Here is an 18,760-nt window from a genome sequence, read left to right on the forward strand (position 1 = left end):
TATGCATAGTGCGCCCCCCCCACCCCTTGCTCATCACCCTTCAACGTGCGACATACTCCTTGCTGGACAAGAAGTACGTTGTTGGGATTCCCTGGTTCTCTAATCATATTCCTGTCCTTCTGTGGCACCAACATATTTAAAATTTCTGCGTCGGCCATTGACTTACATTATTTCCACCACCGCTGCATCGTGGAAGTCCGACAGTAATGTGCTGTTGACTTTGCAGGGGCTTTGCAGCGCGTCGTCAGCGTGCTAAGCCCCATTACCTTGCATTGTCATTGCGTTACCCTGCGGTAAAACAGAGTAAGGTAATGCACGCTTGCAAGGGAAGTGTAAAAGGGGCCTGATAGAAAAAGGGACATCATTAAAAGTATAGTATATGCTGAAGAATGTATAGTATATGAAAAAAAAATAGAAAAAAGGTAGAAGATGGTGAATGGAGGCATTTCTTTATAAACAATTACTGTATGCCCTAATATTTAGATCTTATTGCAGGCTCCAGCAATGTGTAAACACATGGTTAATAAAACAGCAGCATCTGCCATTTGCCCATGATCATATGAGGTGGCTACTGTATGCTTTGCAAATTTGAGATTTGCAATTACAATGTGAAAGTGGAGGAATTTTCTCTTTAGTAATTGTGTGATCACTAGAAGGGATGAGTAAAACTGCCAATTATTGACCGCCAAAAAAGTCCTCCAACACCATAACCTGCAATCTACAAGTTTTCTGACCTAATCCATATCACAGGTGCAATATCCACTTTTTTATGGAATAGTTGCCATTTACTAAAATCCATTATATCTTATGCATTGATGACAAAAAAATAAAATACAGGAAATGACATGGTGCCCACCCCATAGGAGACCTGAGGGGAAAATAAACTGATAAACGAACCTCCTACTCCTGAATATACTGTATTTTCCGCCGTATAAGACGCTCCGGAATATAAGACGCAACTAGGTTTAGAGGGCAAATCACAGTAAAAACAAAACTAAACCTGGTGCGTTCATATTCCAGGAGTGTCTTGTACATGTTCTCCCCAAATGGTGTCCTCCTGTGTCCCCTAGGTGTCTTCCTGCGTGCCCAGTGTCTCCCACCTGCGTGCCCCGTGTCTCCTCCAGTGTCCCCACTCCCCGTGTGCCTCCACTCGCCCCACATGCCTTTGCTATCCCTCTTGTATCTGCTGGCCCCCCTCTGTGTGTGCAGCGGCTTACCTAATACATGCCAACGCGAGGACTGGCACCTGTCTTCTCCATGCCGCTTTCTCTAGTTTGTGCCTACTGATTGCGTCAACAGTAGGCGCGCACTAGAGGAGGCGACAGAGAAGACAGGTGTCTGCAGTCCTCACTGGGATATTTTCTCCCCATAAAAGTGCAACTTATACAGCGAGAAATACGGTAACTTTTTTATTATTATTTATTTTATTTTCTTTAAGATATCCCACAGATTCATTTTCTGAAAGTGAAATCGCTGCATGGAACCTTACACACTTCTAGGGGCTGGATGAAGCCCCAAATGAGTAAAACCTTTTTTTTTTTTTTCAATGCTCGGATGTGTCCTTTAGGGGCCAAAGACGTCTGGCATTTAAGTGGTTAAGTAATGACAAATGAAGATAAAGCATATACATACTTTAATTATATACTCCTCAAGGAGATCCCTTAATTATCATATTCATATCAATTTGTATCTATACATTCCTAGGCCATCAAAGCGATTTTTATTTTTTTTTAAAAAAAAATTTAATACTATTTTGCCAGGGGGCTTTGAAGTGTCATGCATCTGTACCACTGCGCAGCATAACATAGCGTTAATAAACTAGAGGTACAGCGGTACAGAGACCTCATAGTAATGTATAATGTGACAGTATATAAAAAAGATTGCAGTAGTTCCCGCCTCACTTCTATACTCGTTCACACCAAGTAAAAGGACCTTTGGAGGCAAACAAAGCTTATGGAATATCATATTTCTTTACCTTAGAGTAAAGGTATTCAGAGATTTCTGTGATCTTTTGAATTTCCTGACGTCAGGCCTGTTCTCACATATGATCTCATCTTCTATAATGGCTTTGCTGTAAACTTCAGGAATTTATAGATGCACAATACAATTCTAAACCACAACACTGGCAGCAGTGTTTCCAACACACCCACATTTAAATCCTTTTCTACGCAACTGTGTCTACTTGCAATTCATGTTAAAGAGAATCTGTATTGTTAAAAATCACACAAAAGTAAACATACCAGTGCGTTAGGGGACATCTATTACCCTCTGTCACAATTTCGCCGCTCCCCGCCGCATTAAAAGTGGTTAAAAACAGTTTTAAAAAGTTTGTTTATAAACAAACAAAATGGCCACCAAAACAGGAAGTAGGTTGATGTATAGTATGTCCACACATAGAAAATACATCCATACACAAGCAGGCTGTATACACCCTTCCTTTTGAATCTCAAGAGATCATTTGTGTGTTTCTTTCCCCCTGCAGTTCTCATGCACTGAAGTTTCAGGCTGCTCGTTTCTTCCTGCAAACAGCTTTGCCCTTGTCTGTAATTCCTCACTATGTGAAAGCCCAGCCAGCTCAGAGGACGATTTATCCAGCTTGTAAAAGATGAGAGAAGAGAGAAGCTGCTCTAATCTAAATAATACACAGGCAGTGTGCATAGAGGGGCCTGGAAGGGGGAGTTCATAGCAGAACCACAACACTGAAGAACTTGGCAGCCTTCCAGACACAGGCTGACAAGAGAGAGATAAGTCGATTTATTACAGAGACTGTGATAGTACAAAGTGCTGCAGTAAGCCAGAACACATTAGAATAGCTTTTGGAACTTGTAGGATAATAAAAAACAGGATACAATTTTTGTTACGGAGTCTCTTTAATGCTCTGTACATTCAAGGGGGGGGGGGAGGGGGGGGTATTCTATGTGATTTTACAGGCACAAATCCGGAACTGCAGGTTATTGAACTCTATGGGCTGCTTCCAAATTTGCATACGTGATAAAAAACTGAAGCACTGCTTCAGAATTTCAGACAACACAGCCAAATCCCTATAGTTACAAATGCCACAGCTACAGGGATTCGGATGCATACTCATGCTGCACAAATGCCAACGTCTGTCTGAGGTCCCTTTCACACTTAGGGCCTATTTCCACTACACACAGATTGGATGCAGAAAAACTGACTCCAATGAATGCCTATGGGAAAATCTGCATCAGAAAAATCACGTTTAGTGGAAACAGGCCCATAGGCTTTCATTGGAGTCAGTTTTTCTGCATCCAATCTGCGCGTAGTGGAAATAGGCCCGTAGGGCCCGTTTCCACTAGGAGCGGTGTGATACGGCTACATAGCCGCATCGCACCGCAGGTGTCCTGAAACACATGCACGGCAATGGAAGAGTTTCCACTGCGGAGCAATACGAAAATCTGCAGCATGCTGCAGATTCTCGCATGGCCGCATCCGCCCTCAGCTGCGTCCCATCTCCTCCACTGACTTCCGCATCGGGAGATGGGGAAGAGATGCGGCCGGCGGCGGAAGTGATGCGATGCAGCTAGGTAGCCGCATTTGCATAATTTTGTAGTGGAAACGGGCCCTTAATCAGTTGCTCTCTGTTATAACTGAAAGAAAAACGGATTTTCAAAGTAATGCCCATGGTTTCCTATGGCACAGTTTCCACTCTACGCATATAAATCTTTTTCACAATGCACTGCTATGGAAAAGACAAGTACCAATGCATACTAACGCATTAAGTGTAAAAGGGCCCTTAGGGCTCTTTCACATCAGAGCTTGCGTTGGAGAACGCTCAAAGCATACGTTTTGTTGTATGCCTTTTACTGCGTTTTGATATGCGTTGCACTGCAGTGAGTGTGCGTTTTTAATTAGTTTTCAATCCGTTACTGCACATAGAAAAACGCAGGTAATTTTTTTTTCTTTTAGTTGTCAACTTTCTACATTGTTCCTCTGTTGCATTCTGGGACTGATTGCCTGCGTTAACGGATTAAAAACGCGCATAGTGTGCGTTTTACATTGACTAACATTGTAACGCATAAAGCTAGCGTTGGCCAAAAAACTGCGCCTGGGTGCAGTGGAACGCAACGCACAAAAAGGCTGCGTTATATGTGAAAGCTAAAATGAAAGTCTATGGACTTTCATTTCACCTTGGGTAACGCAAACTTTATCCTTTGCGTTGAAACGCAGAAAATCTGCCCTAATGTGAAAGAGCCCTTAGAGATGGACACTCAGCTCTAGTGGAAACCTGGCCTTGGGGCCAATTTCCACTGTGTCCGGCAAGCACTTCCCAATTGCACGCAGACACTTGTTTCAATAACAGTACCCGTGTATTTTTCACTAGCTGTGCCCCACGCAACTATGCGGAATGACATGCTTGATGCAAAAAAGGGGCACTATAGAAAAAAAATATTTTCTGGGCGGAGCCACCAACAACCAAATTTTATTAATTGATTTTCAATGGAAAATAATAAAACTGCTGCCATTTTTACACGTTACTGTATATGCTAGCATTCACAAACTTTGGAGTGTTAGTCACTGAGCGACAGTGGTTCACAATTAGGAAAAAAAAGGGGTGGGGCAACAACAACCAATCAGATTTCAGCCATTGACCTTAATAAAAAAATTATAAATTGCTGCTATGACGACAGTTTAAATGCCAGGTGTCTCAAACTTGGCTCAATTACTCACTGGGTGACTGCGGTCAAAAATTAGGAAAAGTGGGTGAAGCCACTAACACCTAATCAAATTTCACCTATGCACTTCAATGTAAAACTTTCAAATACTGCCACGCTCACAGTTTTAAAGCCAGAGGTCAGAAACTTGGCACAGACCATAATGTGGTGGCTGCGGTTAAAAAAATTATGAAAAATGGGCGGAGGTTAAAGCAGCCAATCAAATGTTACCTATCGCTAATCAATGGTAATATATAAGTTATTAACATTCTTTTACTGTTAGTGGCAGGGATTTCAAACTTGGCACAGTCGGTCACTGGGTGACTGGAATTCAAATTTTAAAAGTGGAAGGAGCCAAAAACAGCCAATCAGGTTTTTTGGTTTTAACCTCCTTGCCGTTCCAATTAGGCTGGCAAGCACTTTTAAATCTTTTTTTTTTTTTTTTCATGAAGCTAGCCTAGCGCTAGCTACATGATGGCCGCTGAGCAGCGGAATCCCCCCACCCCCTCCGATCGCCTCCGGCGATGTGCGCAAGCAGGAAATCCCGTTCACAACGGGATTTCCTGCTAGGCAGCCCCTGTCGCCATGGTGACGATCGCGATGACGTCATCGACGTCAGGACGTCAGAGGGAATCCCGATCCACCCCTCAGTGCTGCCTGGCACTAATTGGCCAGGCTGCGCAAGGGGTCTGGGGGCGCAGCGAACGAGTTATGCACGCAGCTAGCAAAGTGCTAGCAAAGTGCAATAAAAAACAAAATTGCGAAAATCGCCCCAGCAGGGCCATAGCAATCCTCCTGCGCAGGTTACCCCGAGCTCAGCTCGGGATAAGCGGCAATGAGGTTAATGGTAAACTTTGATCTGCTTCAATTTTCACAGTTTTAAAACCAGGTTCCACTGACTGTGTACTCTCTATGCACCAGGGGCGACTTGCCACAACACCTCATGCGTTCCATAGCCAACATCATGTGGTTTCTTCAGAAACGACACCATCCAGTTATAACTTGCTATTGTATAATATACACTGGAGGTCCACTTTAATGATGTGGCTTCTCCTCCCCACGTGGTTTGCTCTGCTTTCTGCATCTCTTTACTAAGCAGCTATTTGTCAAGTTGATGTGACACAGAACTCTGAGGCTAGGTGCACACATAGCAGAAAACGCTAGCGTTGCGGAAAATGCTGCGTTTTTGCAGTTTATGGAAGTCTATGGGCTGAGGAAAAAAACCCACAAAAAAAACGCATATGCATTTTCAAAAACGCGCCAAAAATTGCTAGGCTTTGTTGCATAATATTCATAGGCGCATCAAAAACGCACATAATGAAAGTCAATGGGAACGCAATGTTATGCATTTTTCATGCGTTTTTTCCCAAAAATATTTTTTTATGTTTTATTTCTGCTTCCTGTTGTCTTCCTAGTGATTTGCATAAATATAAAAACGCATGAAGAACACATACATATGTGTTTTGTATATGTGAACCGCAAACGCATTAAATGCATGCAAAATGCGTGAAAAATGCACAAAAACCGCACACAACATTCACATAAAACGCAGCCTTGAGTGCTGTGAAGTGTATTTACTGTTGAAACCATTATAAGGCCTCTTGCACACTGCAAATCACAATTTACGATTCTGATTTTCCCTGGATGCTATCAACACAAGAAGAAAAACGCAAAAAAAAAAAAACACAGCATGCAGAACTGATTAAAAATCGGAATTGCATGTAAAATTGGGGTCAAAAATCGCAAATCAGAATCGCATGTAGTGTGCAAGGAGCCTGAATTTGTAAGTAGGCAGCTAAATTAGTATAGTTCTGTTCTAGAACTCAGAACCTTGTGTGTCATAAGGCTGGTGCACACCAAGAGCGCTTCTGAGCTTCTGCTATTTAAAACGCTAGCGCTTCGAAAAGCGTTTGGCTAATGTATTTTTATGGGATGGACCACACCAGAGCTATGTGATTTTTTTCCCCCCAAACGCTGGTCCAGCAGCATTTTGGAGACGATTCAGCCTCAATGTTACCGTAAGTACCCGCTAGAACAGAGCGATTTTCCAAGCATTTTTTTTTTAATAAAGCTGTTCACTTCCAAGTCAAACTGTACAAAAAAAGTGTAAAATGCTATACCAAAACGCGCCAAAATTTGCTAGGCACACCTAGAAAATCGCTAGGCACATGCCTGAATTCGCTCTGAAAATCGCTTAAAAAAACGATAGGCGTTTGCGATTATGGTAGCGATTTTTGTTGTGCTCTGGCCCAGAGGCAAATTTTTTACTTCTAGGCTGTTTTCTGCCTTGTTAGAAAGGAGGAAGGACTTCCAGAGGTAGAGAGAATTACATATGTGCAGGGAGAAAAATCACTGCTATAATACCAGTTGCCTGGCTGTCCTGCTGATCCTCTGCTTCTAGTACCTTTAGCCATAGACTCTGAACAAGCCGTTTTAGATGTTTCTAATAAAACTAGTGACCTTAGCCCCTTTAAAAACGGGCTAGGTCTGTCACCGCCAACACCTGTCAGCGTGCATTGCTTGCCCCCCCCTCGCACACGCCGGCCCGCCCGGCCCCCCGGCTGCTCCTGTCCAAGGCTGTCACTGAGGCACATGCGCAGTAGCGCAAACGCAGGGATACACACACTGGGACAGGACGCAGAGACACAGGCGTTTTATTATATAGGCTAACAAAAATCTGACAAAGTCAGCTGCAAGCTTGTTTCAGGTGTGTTATTTAAACACTACTTACCAGAAAGATGAGCAGAACTGCCAGGCAACTGGTATTGTACAGGACATAAGGCTAAAAAGGACAGATCCTAAAATGACAGGCTCAGTCTGAATGAGGATGGATTGGGGAGATTGACTGGGTTAAGTACGTTTTTGGGCACAGGTGACCCTCAGGTGAGGGAGGGAGGATATCAGGATTAGAGATCCCCTCCATCATTCAGAAAGGGCCAGTCATGACAGGCTCTGTCATTCGTGCTTTAATAAATATGACAGCCTCAATATACCCCTCACTTCAGATTCCCTTCAATCTAGCAGAGGCCTATTCCTGGGCTGTTGAAAGTGGTCAGAGGGGTTAATGAAAAGTAGAGACGGAGTTTAAGCTACTACTTTCCAATGTATGTAGGCACTATCAGGTTGTGCATCCTCCTGTTTAGTACTTCCCTGTAAGATACCATTTCTAACTGCTTGCCATCTTGAAACCAAACATGTTATACCCCCACTTCCTCAATCCTCCAGTCCAACAATAAATCATCATAATGGCCGGATAGCAGGGCATTGGATCAGGGCACAAAGGCAAAAAACTAAAAAAGCAGTTCCAGGTGGGCAGAACTACAGTTTTAAAGGAGACGGCTCAACATTGAGGGCTGTATGTCCAAGGGTGGGAATTGGTGCTATGAAGATGGTGAGTAAGCGACAGCGAACAGGTCAGTCTTTATGGTCTACTTAAATGCGTTGTAGGTTGGAGCGAGCCTGATGGGGGAGGAAGTTCCATATAATAGGGGCTGTGCCAAATGCTTATAGTACACAGGACTATACTTCCCACAATATCTAGCTTTGACAATTAGCCCCTACTAACAAAACCCCAGTGATTGTTGCAAGTTTATAATTCTGCCGGCCATACGTGACAACAGAAGGAGGAAATTTACTCCCAACTTCCATTGTTATGCCAAAACAGAGAGTGCAAATATTTGGTTACTTCTGCAGGTAAATACAAGAGATAACAAGCAAGCCAAGGAACAACATTATTTTCAATCATGGCTGCAGGTATTACTTTATATTTTGCCTAAAGGTCTACATTCAATACACACAGCACAACAGTTATGCAATGAAGTAATATTTTGCCTAGAAGTCTACAATAAGTACACACAGCACAACAGCTATGTAACCTGGTTGCTCAGCAAAAAAGCAGCTGAGTTTTTCCACACACAGCACCATGCTGGTACACCCTGTCGCACCAGGCGCAGCCAAGGGGCGTGTACTAAAATTCTGTCTCGCACACTATTCCGACTGACTGAGACACAGTAGTTTTATAAACAAATACATCTTTGGGAATTCTCAGAACCACTCCTGTCCCCAAGTGCTTCCGAAGACTGATTGCTCTGCAAAGAACAAGCACATGAGTGCGCCCTTTCTTCGGGAGAACTCGGGGACACATGGAATTCCGAGGACTCCCGGAAGGAAAAAGTTTGAGTCAAGATCAGCACTGCCACTGAAACGCAGGGGCCGAGAGAAGGACGGGAAGGCTCTATAGGATTGCAGCCTGAGAGAGAGGGGGTGGCAGGCACTCAGAAAGAACTGTGGATAATGTCAAAAATGGCCAATTGCAGGTATACAGCTCCAGCAGGAGCTACGTGCTCAAGACAAAGATAGTCATCACATTGCAATACTAAAAAAGAAGGTACATGGATGTCTGGCACTGTAGCTTTAATGCAGGTGGCAGGTGTACAATAAATGGAAATCACGGTAGATTCACAAAAGCATGTGTTCACGTGAAAAGATAAAGTACTTATCGTGCTCTGCTGGAGTGGGGAGGCAGCTGTGGGCGCCAAAGGGTGCACGGCCTTACGACCGTTTCGCAATGGGGTGAGCCTTGCTTCCTCGGAGGCTACGGGCACGTCCCCGGGGCAAAATTCAGGCTCCTTCTGGGTACAGGCAGAGCTTTGTGCAGTAGCTCTGCCTCTGCTCACGTCAATCTCCATGGATCTACACCTCTCCCCGTCCCTCTGTCTTCTTTCACTGAGAGGGGCAGAAGAGGTGGAGATTGACGTAAGCAGAGGCAGAGCTACAGCGCAAAGCTCCGGTTTCCCCAGGAAGCAAAATCCATGACCTGGAAAGTTGTGGAATTTTGCCCCGGGGATTTTAGGGGTATAAAGACATGCAGATGCAGCGTTTCAGCTATGGTCTTATTGCTGAAGAGGACTGGACAGTAAAAAGTTTCTTTTAGACCTCAGACAGCCGCGTCCCCTGTACTATATACAGTAGCCCGGAGCTGCACATGGAGAAGAATACTCAATCATTGCCGGAAAGAGCCTCGGTGAGCAAACCTCCCCCCCCCCCCGCTCTATACATAGCGGTGTCAGGGACACTACAGGCAATTGGGGGTGCTCGGTGGAGGAAGGGGGGGATTTACAATCTCATGTTGGGGATCAGGAAGGGGGGGACAGCAGTGCCATGCTAGGGATCAGGAGGGAGGGATGGATGAAGAGTGGAAGGAGGGGGGTCCACAATTTTACCCTAGGGATCAGAAGGGAGGGGGGTGGGATGGATGAAGAGTGGAGGGAGGGGGGGGGAAATCAGGAATACAACAGGAGGGGGGAAGAGAGCCCCTACAGCTGACTAATACTGGGGAAAATTATACCTGGCTAACTCGTACTGTAGCATCTATAGCTGCTAAATATACTGGGGACACTTATACCTGCCTAACCTATACTGTTACACCTATAGCTGGGCAAATATGCTAGGGACATTTATATTGGCTACCTACACCGTGGCACCTATTAGGGCAGCGGAGTCAGTACAAAAATCATCAGACTCCGACTCCTGAGTTTATGAAACCACCGACTTCAACTGCAACTCCGACTCCAGATACCAAAAATTGCTCCGACTCCACAGCCCTGGCACCTATACGTTGGCTAACCATGCCTGGCTAACCTATGCTCACCATTGGCGTGCTGATCCCTCGACACGCACCTCTGATAGCTTCCCCAGTGTCTTCCATGTCCCTGGACAGATTTGCTTCTCCCTCTGATTACATATTCCTCTGGTGATTGAGGGCAACGCAGCGTCATCAACATCTGGCGGCAAACTTTTTTTTTATGAATTCAATACAATAACATGTATTGAATACAATATTAATTAAAAAAAAAATAAAAAAAAAAGTTTAAAAATTATGTGAAATTAATTGAACCACTTTTGCACAGAAATCCTGGGGAAATTGAACGCCAGGGAGGTAAACAATTATTGCACACTCTGAGAAGTGAAATGAAGTTTATTGGATTTACAAATATCACTGCGTCTCCTATATGATATATTTAACTGACATTTTTTATCCTAACAACCAATGATTTATACAGGAAAATCATGACGATTAACAAGGTTGCCCAAACTTTTGCATCCCACTGTAGGTGGTGTGTTGCAGTGCGACATTCCGTGTTACAATTGCTGAGAACACACTACTGAGAATAAAACCTATATACAGTAGCGTAGCAATAGGGGTTGCAGAGGTTGCAACTGCACCGAGGCCCTTGGGTCAAAGGAGCCCTGTAGGGCCCTCCCTCAACAGCAGTATTAGTTCTTTATTGGTCCCATGCTTGTAGTAATCACTTCTATAGATGCGTTGAATAATAGTAATAATTAAACTGTTCCCCATCCCCTTATTGCACCTCTGACACTTTGGTTGTCCTTGACAGATTTTGGTACATTGTATCAATTGTTAGGTATAGAGAGTGCTTACAATGCAAAACATGCACTGGTGCCCATAGCTCCTTAGCTATGCCACTGCGTATATACAGTAGAATCTCGTTATAGTAAACTGTGATATAGTAATCGTCTGCCTATAGTAAACCTAGTCCTCAGGTCCCAGCAAATGCATATGTGTAAATATACAATCTATGAACAATTCTGATATAGTAAACTACTTTTTCTGGTCCCTTGGAGTTTACTATAAAGGGATTCTACAATTCCATTACTAGTAAGACTTGGCTATTTATATATGTTACGGCCAGAAGTCGGAGTCTGGCCACTTCGGGATCTGGCCGGCCAAAACGCGACGTGGCCGGCTACTGCGGCCAATGTTAGAAATGAAATGATTCCTGTAACATTTATGTATTTTCTGTCCGTCTCGCTGCGGCCAAATGTATAAAAGTTAGTTAATTTAATTAAATTAAGCCGGCGGCAATGTAACAGAATATGCCGTCGGCTTCGGCTCTGCCTCCTCTCCCTGCCCCTATACAACACTGGCAGCCGGGGACACATGTGTGTCCCCCCCAGAGTCGTTCGTCGAGCCAGGGAAGCAGAGCGGGGAGGCTGCAGACATTGCTTCTGCCAGCACCCGCTTTGCAGGAACAGCAGGATGCCCTGCCGCGATGAACGACTCTGGGGGTACACGCATGTCCCCGACTGCCAGTATTGTATAGGAGAGATGCAGGGGGAGGAGAGAGAGCTGAAGCCGGCGGCTTCATCTGTTACATTGCCGGCGACTTAATTTAATTAAATTAACTCACTTTTATACATTTGGCCGCAGCAAGACGGCCAGAAAATACATAAATGTTACAGGAATCATTTCATTTCTAACATTGGCCGCAGGGGCACGGCGACGTTGCGTTCTGGCCGTAAGATATACATCTTACAATTTAAATCTGACAATGTACCTCATTCCCATAAATAAAGAAATAGCCTGGGGGACTTTTTAATACTCAGGGCAGGTAATGGTTATTCCATTGTCCCATTTCATCACTACTTCCTGACCAACCTGCGAACCCGATCAGCTGCACCTCAGATGAACGTGAAAACACACTTTATAAAGTGACCCTTACAGGGGAGGACTATGACCTTTTGGCTTGGGGGTGGGGGGGGGGACACAAACTAGAGGCCCGTTATCATGGCAGCTCCAGCCCAAATTACGTCACACACGCACCCCACATTCTCTATGCCAGTAGTCATATGGAGCGCCAATGCGGAAATACAGCAAGGACACTCGAGGGACAGTGTGACGGGTAATGTACAGGCACCGGGGGGCAAATACTACATTTTGGAGGGACAACGGCCGGGGTTTCCGTCGTGTATATCATTCATGGTTATCACAAGCTGTGATTATCGCACCTGTCAAACACATTGGCCTGAGATTTCCAAATATCTCAGACCGATACATTCAAACAATTTCCACCCAAAATTTTTATCCGATTCGATAATATGAGAACGGTTGGTCAATCGGCTGTCAAGTCAACAGATGTATGGCCACTTTAATTCCCCAAGGCTCATGCCTCCCCTCCCTTATGTCCTCTCCTTTGCCACCATCTCTACTAATTCCTCAAATATGCCCCTCTTCAATCTCTGATATCCCCTCCCCATTTACCAGACCACCATCACCCTCAGTCAGGTAACACAATTTTACTGACCTCCCTCCTGGCACTATGATCACTGCCTCTCAACTGCTAATTCTCCAAAGTTTCTGTACCCCTCCCTTCCATTACTGTTTACATTCCATTTACCCCTCCCCCCCCCCCAATATCCATGCCTTGCTTACCTGCTTTTTATTGGTTGTCAGTGGCAGTGCATCACTGCCTGCCCAAGTCCCACTTTACTATAGTATGGAACCCTATAGGCCACATTCATACTCAGTACTGACAGGTGGAAAAGCCATTATGATTCGATCATAGTGAAATAATCTGTCAGTAACAACTGATGCATGTATGGCCATCTTTAGATTATGGTTTCTAATAAGATTGGAGAGAGGAGAGAGAAGGCAAAGCAGGTGGTTTTGGTGCACAGCGCTCAGCACCAGTTACCCAAACCAGGAGCCCTATAGCAGCAATCAGTGGCGGACACAGCCAGCAGTGGGCCCCTGTGCAAAATTGCAATTGCGGGCCCCTACGACTTGCTTCGCGCGCCGCGGCAATGAATGGGTGTGGCTACAACCTGCAGTGCGCTTCATGCGCCGCGGCAAAAAATAGGTGTGGACAGAACCTGCGGCGCTTAGCGAATGGGCGTGGCAATGACCGGATGAGGGAGGAGCTAACTGTAATTTAAAGCGAACCCGGGGTGAGGGTTTATTTCCTTTTAAACAATACTAGTTGCCTGGCAGCCCTGCTGATCTACTTGGCTGCAGTAATAAGTTGAATTACACCAGCAACAAGCATGCAGCTAATCTCAGTTCTGACAATATTGTCAGAAACCCCTGACCTGCTGCATGCTTGTTCAGGGTCTATGGTTGAAAGAATAGGAGGCAGAGGACCAGCATGGCAGTCAGGCAACTGGTATTGCTTAAAAGGAGAGAAACATGGCAGCCTCAAGATTATTCTCACCTCAGGTTCCCTTGAAAAGTGCAACACAAAGACAGTGGGCCCAAGTTTTGGTGACCCTTTCTCCAGAAAATTCACATAATTATGCAGGTTTTCTCAAGAAAATACACATCATGTCGGCAGATATGCCCAGAAAATACGTGCAATCATGTCGGCAGATATGCCCAGAAAATACGTGCAATCAAGTCGGCAGATATGCCTAGAAAATACGTGCAATCATGTGGCAGACCTGCCTAGAAAATACGTGCAATCATGTGGCAGACCTGCCCAGAACATACACCTGCTAATATAAATAAAAAAACAAAAACATTTACTCACCTGCAGCAGCAGACCTCCTGTCCCAGCCTCCATCTGGCGCGCAGTTCCCATGGGTGGTTGGGTGAATAGGTAGCCTGGTGGGTGGGTAGGTAGGCAGCCTGGTGGGTGGGTAGGTAGGTAGCCCTTAGCCGGGTGGGTAGGTAGCCTGGTGGGTGGGTGGGTAGGTACCCGGGTGGGTGGCTGGTTAGCTGGGTGGGTAGGTAGCCTGGTGGGTGGGTAGGCAGCCTGGTGGGTGGGTGGGTAGATAGCCTGGTGGGTGGGTAGGTAGGTAGCCTGGTGGGTGGGTGGGTAGGTAGGTAGACCTTAGCCGGGTGGGTAGGTAGCCGGGTGGGTGGGTAGGTAGCCTGGTGGGTGGGTAGATAGGTAGCCCTTAGCCGGGTGGGTAGGTAGCCTGGTGGGTGGATGGTTAGGCAGGTAGCCGGGTGGGTAGGTAGCCTGGTGAGTGGGTGGGTAGGTAGCCTGGTGGGTAGGTAACTAGCCCGGTAGGTAGGTAGCCTGGTGGGTTGGTAACTAGCCCGGTAGGTAGCCGGGTGGGTGGGTGGTTAGGTAGGTAGTCGGGTGGGTAGGTAGGTAGCTGGGTGGGTAGGTAGGTAGGAAGCCTGGTGGGTGTGTGGGTAGGTAGCCCTTAGCCGGGTGGGTGGGTGGGTAGATAGATAGCCTGGTGGGTGGCTGGGTAGCTGGGTGGGTAGGTAGCCTGGTGGGTGGATAGGTAGCCGGGTGGGTGGGTAGGTAGCCGGGTGGGTGGGTAGGTAACTAGCCCGGTAGGTAGGTAGCCTGGTGGGTGGGTAGGTAGGCAGCCTGGTGGGTGGGTAGGTAACTAGCCCGGTACGTAGGTAGTCGGGTGGGTGGGTAGGTAGGTAGCTGGGTGGGTAGGTAGGTAGCTGGGTGGGTAGGTAGGTAGGAAGCCTGGTGGGTGTGTGGGTAGGTAGCCCTTAGCCGGGTGGGTAGGTAGCCTGGTGGGTGGGTAGATAGCCTGGTGGGTGGGTAGATAGCCTGGTGGGTGGCTGGGTGGGTAGGTAGCCTGGTGGGTGGATAGGTAGCCTGGTGGGTGGATAGGTAGCCTGGTGGGTGGATAGGTAGCCTGGTGGGTGGATAGGTAGCCGGGTGGGTGGGTAGGTAGGTAGCCGGGTGGGTGGGTAGGTAGGTAGCCGGGTGGGTGGGTAGGTAGGTAGCCGGGTGGGTGGGTAGGTAGGTAGCCGGGTGGGTGGGTAGGTAGCCTGGAGGGTGGGTGGGTAGGTAGGTGGTTAGGTAGCCGGGTGGGTGGGTAGCTATCCGGGTGTGGGGCCCGACTCCTATCCTCCCCCCCCCTTCCTCACCTCAGGGGGCCCCCCTCCCGGTATGCGCGGCGGGAGAGCGGCAAATACAGGAAGTCTCCGGGGCTCCAGGCAGGCGCTAGAGGCTCAGCCGCTTGGTCTCCAATATGTCTCCAACTCTGTATACTGCTCGCTACTTCCCGGTTTTAGTAGCGAGCCGTATATATAGAGTTGGAGACATCGGAGACCAAGCGGCCGCTGAGCCTCTAGCGCCTGCCTGGAGCCCCGGAGACATCCTGTATTTGCCGCTCTCCCGCCGCGCATACCGGGAGGGGGGCCCCCCAAGGTGAGGGAGGGAGGATAGGAGTCGGGGGCCCCCCCAGGAAAAAAAATAAATAAATAAAAATGTATATATATGTATATATATATATATATATATATATATATATATATATATATATATATATATATATATATATATATATATATATATATATATATATATATATATATATATATATATATATATATATATATATATATATATATATATATATATATATATATATAAAAAATTTCCCTGTGAGCGTGCATAACCACGCCCACCTCTAGCACAGTTAAGCATATAAATGAGCGGTGCTCATAGTTCAGTTAGTGGCTAGTAGAAGGTGAGGTGTTTTTAATTTCATTTCTCCCATTTAGCTGACCCCTGGGCTTTTGGCATGGTTCCCAGTATAACGCTGATAAAAACTAGCATTTTTGCCTGGTTAGAGTAGGACTCACCAGATCGGGGACACTTTGGCGCAGTTGGTGAGCTTAAACGCGTTAAAGCGTAACCAAGAGCCCCTGTCACTGTTTTCCTGTTGTGTGCTGCAGCACCCTCTGTATTTATATATTTCTTATGGAGATTGGGGTTCTCCAGTGCTGCGTGCATGCTTTGCATAGTATTGCATAAAATTTGGTTTGTGCTGCTCATCCCTTGGTTTATAATATTTTCCCTTGTGAGCGTGCATAACCACGCCCACCTCTAGCACAGTTAAGCATATAAATGAGCGGTGCTCATAGTTCAGTTAGTAGCTAGTAGAAGGTGAGGTGTTTTTAATTTCATTTCTCCCATTTAGCTGACCCCTGGGCTTTTGGCATGGTTCCCAGTATAACGCTGATAAAAACTAGCATTTTTGCCTGGTTAGAGTAGGACTCACCAGATCCGGGACACTTTGGCGCAGTTGGTGAGCTTAAGCGCGTTAAAGCGTAACCAAGAGCCCCTGTCACTGTTTTCCTGTTGTGTGCTGCAGCCCCTCTGTACTTATATATTTCTTATGGAGTCTGGGGACCTCCAGCGCTGCGTGCATGCTTTGCATAGAATTGCATAAAAAAAATTTGGCTTGTGCTGCTCATCCCTTGATTTTAATATATATCTCTATCTCTATCTCTATCTCTATCTATATCTATCTATCTATCTCTATCTATCTATCTATCTATATACACACATATACATACATACATACAATACTTAATGTGCCCCTGAAGCAACGGAACTTCAGGGGCCCTGCACGGCCGTATGTCTGCCACTGGCAGCAATAATATGCTGCGCGGGGCGTGTAAGGGTAATTCGGGGCTCCGGTGATCACCGTACCCCAAATTACACCTCCCTCCATGTTGCAACAACTCGGCCGGGGGAATAGTATTTAACTCCGCCAGGGAGTTTAGTGGCAGCATAATTCCATTCAGCTCTCCCGGTGCCCATCTCACCCACAGCATACAAATATTTAGGACTCAGACACACTATAAGCGCTTTTCTGAGCCCTTAGCCATCAGAGCTTTCTGAGAGCTCCCATTGACTTACAATAAAATCATGGTAAAATTGTGATTACGGTAAAATTGTTCAGAAAAGAGCTTATAGTGTGTCTGAGACCTTATGCAGAGAAGGAGAGAAATGGTGAGGAGAGAAAAGCTGAAAGAGAGTGAAGAAGATATTTGCCTTACCAGGATTGCACTTTTATTTAGCTTTCCTGTATGACAAGAAGACACAGACACCCAGCACTAGAGGAAGAGGGAAACAAAGGTGAATGAGGGAGGGCTGCTGCACACCAAAGGTGGCCATACACTGGTCGATTTGCCATCAGATTCGACCAACAGATAGATCCCTCTCTGATCGAATCTGATCAGAGAGGGATCGTATGGCCACCTTTACTGCAAACAGATTGTGAACCGATTTCAGCATGAAACCGGTCACAATCTGTGGTGGTGCTGCCGCCCCCCGCATACATTATCTGCTCCGCCGGCGCGAGTCCCGCTGTCACTGCTGTCTTCTCCGGTCTGGTCTCCGGCATGCTTCACTTCTTCCTGCCCGGCAGGAAGTTTAAACAGTAGAGGGCGCTCTACTGTTAAAACTTCCTGCCGGGCAGGAAGACGTGAAGCATGCCGGAGACCACACCAGAGCGGAGAAGACAGCAGTGACAGCAGGACTCGCGGCGGCGGAGCAGGTAATGTATACCCGCTGCATTGCGTCGGCCGTCGGGGATTCGAACGCTGCTATCGACGCACTCCCGACCCGACGGCGACCGAGAAAAATCTTCCGCACGGATGGGTCGACGGGAATTGACAGGAACGATCGATTTCGGGCAGAAATCGATCGTTCTGTCAGTGGTGTGCACGGCGTTTTCACAGCCGTTTCGATCACTGTGATCGAAACGGCTGTATATCGGCGGGAAAATAGTTAGGTGTATGGGCCCCTTAAGGGTGCTTCTGAGTGTTTTCAAATCGACTGCAATTTGAAAAGCGCTTGGCTAATGTTACCCTATGAGGGTGCTCTCACAGCAGTGTTCTGATTTTTTCAAAATCGCAAACACGTTGCATGTAGCATTTTTTGGAGCGATTAATTACAAAAAAATCCCTTCACAAAATCGCACTCGCACATTGCTAGCGATTGCTGTTGCGATTTTAGCGTGCACTAGCCCAGAGAGAAAATTAGTGGAGAGAAATTGAGAATAGCCTGAGATGTAGCAGAGAGCTTATCTGTATTGCAGTCCCACATCACACAGAGGCTACTTGCCTGTAACAGGACTCCTGTTCCTGCCAGTCACTCACAGAAGTCAGAAAGCAGCCACACGTATCCACACATGCAGTCATTATCACAATGGGGAGAGACCAGACAGATTTTTTTCCCCACAGACCCTCCAGGCAAGCTCTGCATCATGCTGTATTTATTTACCAGCTTGCCTGCCCTCCAATTGCACTTTTATCAGCTAAACTAGTGTTTCACTTTGCCTTACAACAACAAACCTGATATACACCAGGCACCAGACCAGTAAACGGCCCTATATCACTGAATGTAAGGCAGCATGGGAGGAAATCTCCCCCGTCCCATGCCTGGACCCTTATTAGAGTAAGTGGTATGACAGACCTGCTTTAAACATCTATAAATAAGCCAAAACTAGACAAGGATGACATAATTACTAACCTACAGACAGTGGCATAGCTAGGGTATTTGACACCCGGTGCGGAT

The 18,760-nt window shown here is 46.3% G+C and overlaps 1 protein-coding gene across 6 annotated transcripts in view; it reads right to left on the minus strand.

The window, feature by feature from the left end:
• Positions 1–18,760, minus strand: part of NIPAL3 (NIPA like domain containing 3) — a 95,285-nt gene that overhangs the window by 72,162 nt on the left and 4,363 nt on the right. Inside the window, exon 1 of one of the 6 annotated variants that reach the window (XM_068268981.1) lies at positions 14,000–14,119. The exons of the other annotated variants lie outside the window; for them this stretch is intronic. The gene's annotated coding sequence lies outside the window, so the exon portion shown is untranslated. Of the gene's footprint in view, positions 1–13,999; positions 14,120–18,760 lie in introns of those variants that run through there. 6 annotated transcript variants of the gene reach the window in all.

This window comes from Hyperolius riggenbachi, chromosome 2 (assembly GCF_040937935.1).
Source record: "Hyperolius riggenbachi isolate aHypRig1 chromosome 2, aHypRig1.pri, whole genome shotgun sequence".
NCBI classification, from domain to species: domain Eukaryota; kingdom Metazoa; phylum Chordata; class Amphibia; order Anura; family Hyperoliidae; genus Hyperolius; species Hyperolius riggenbachi.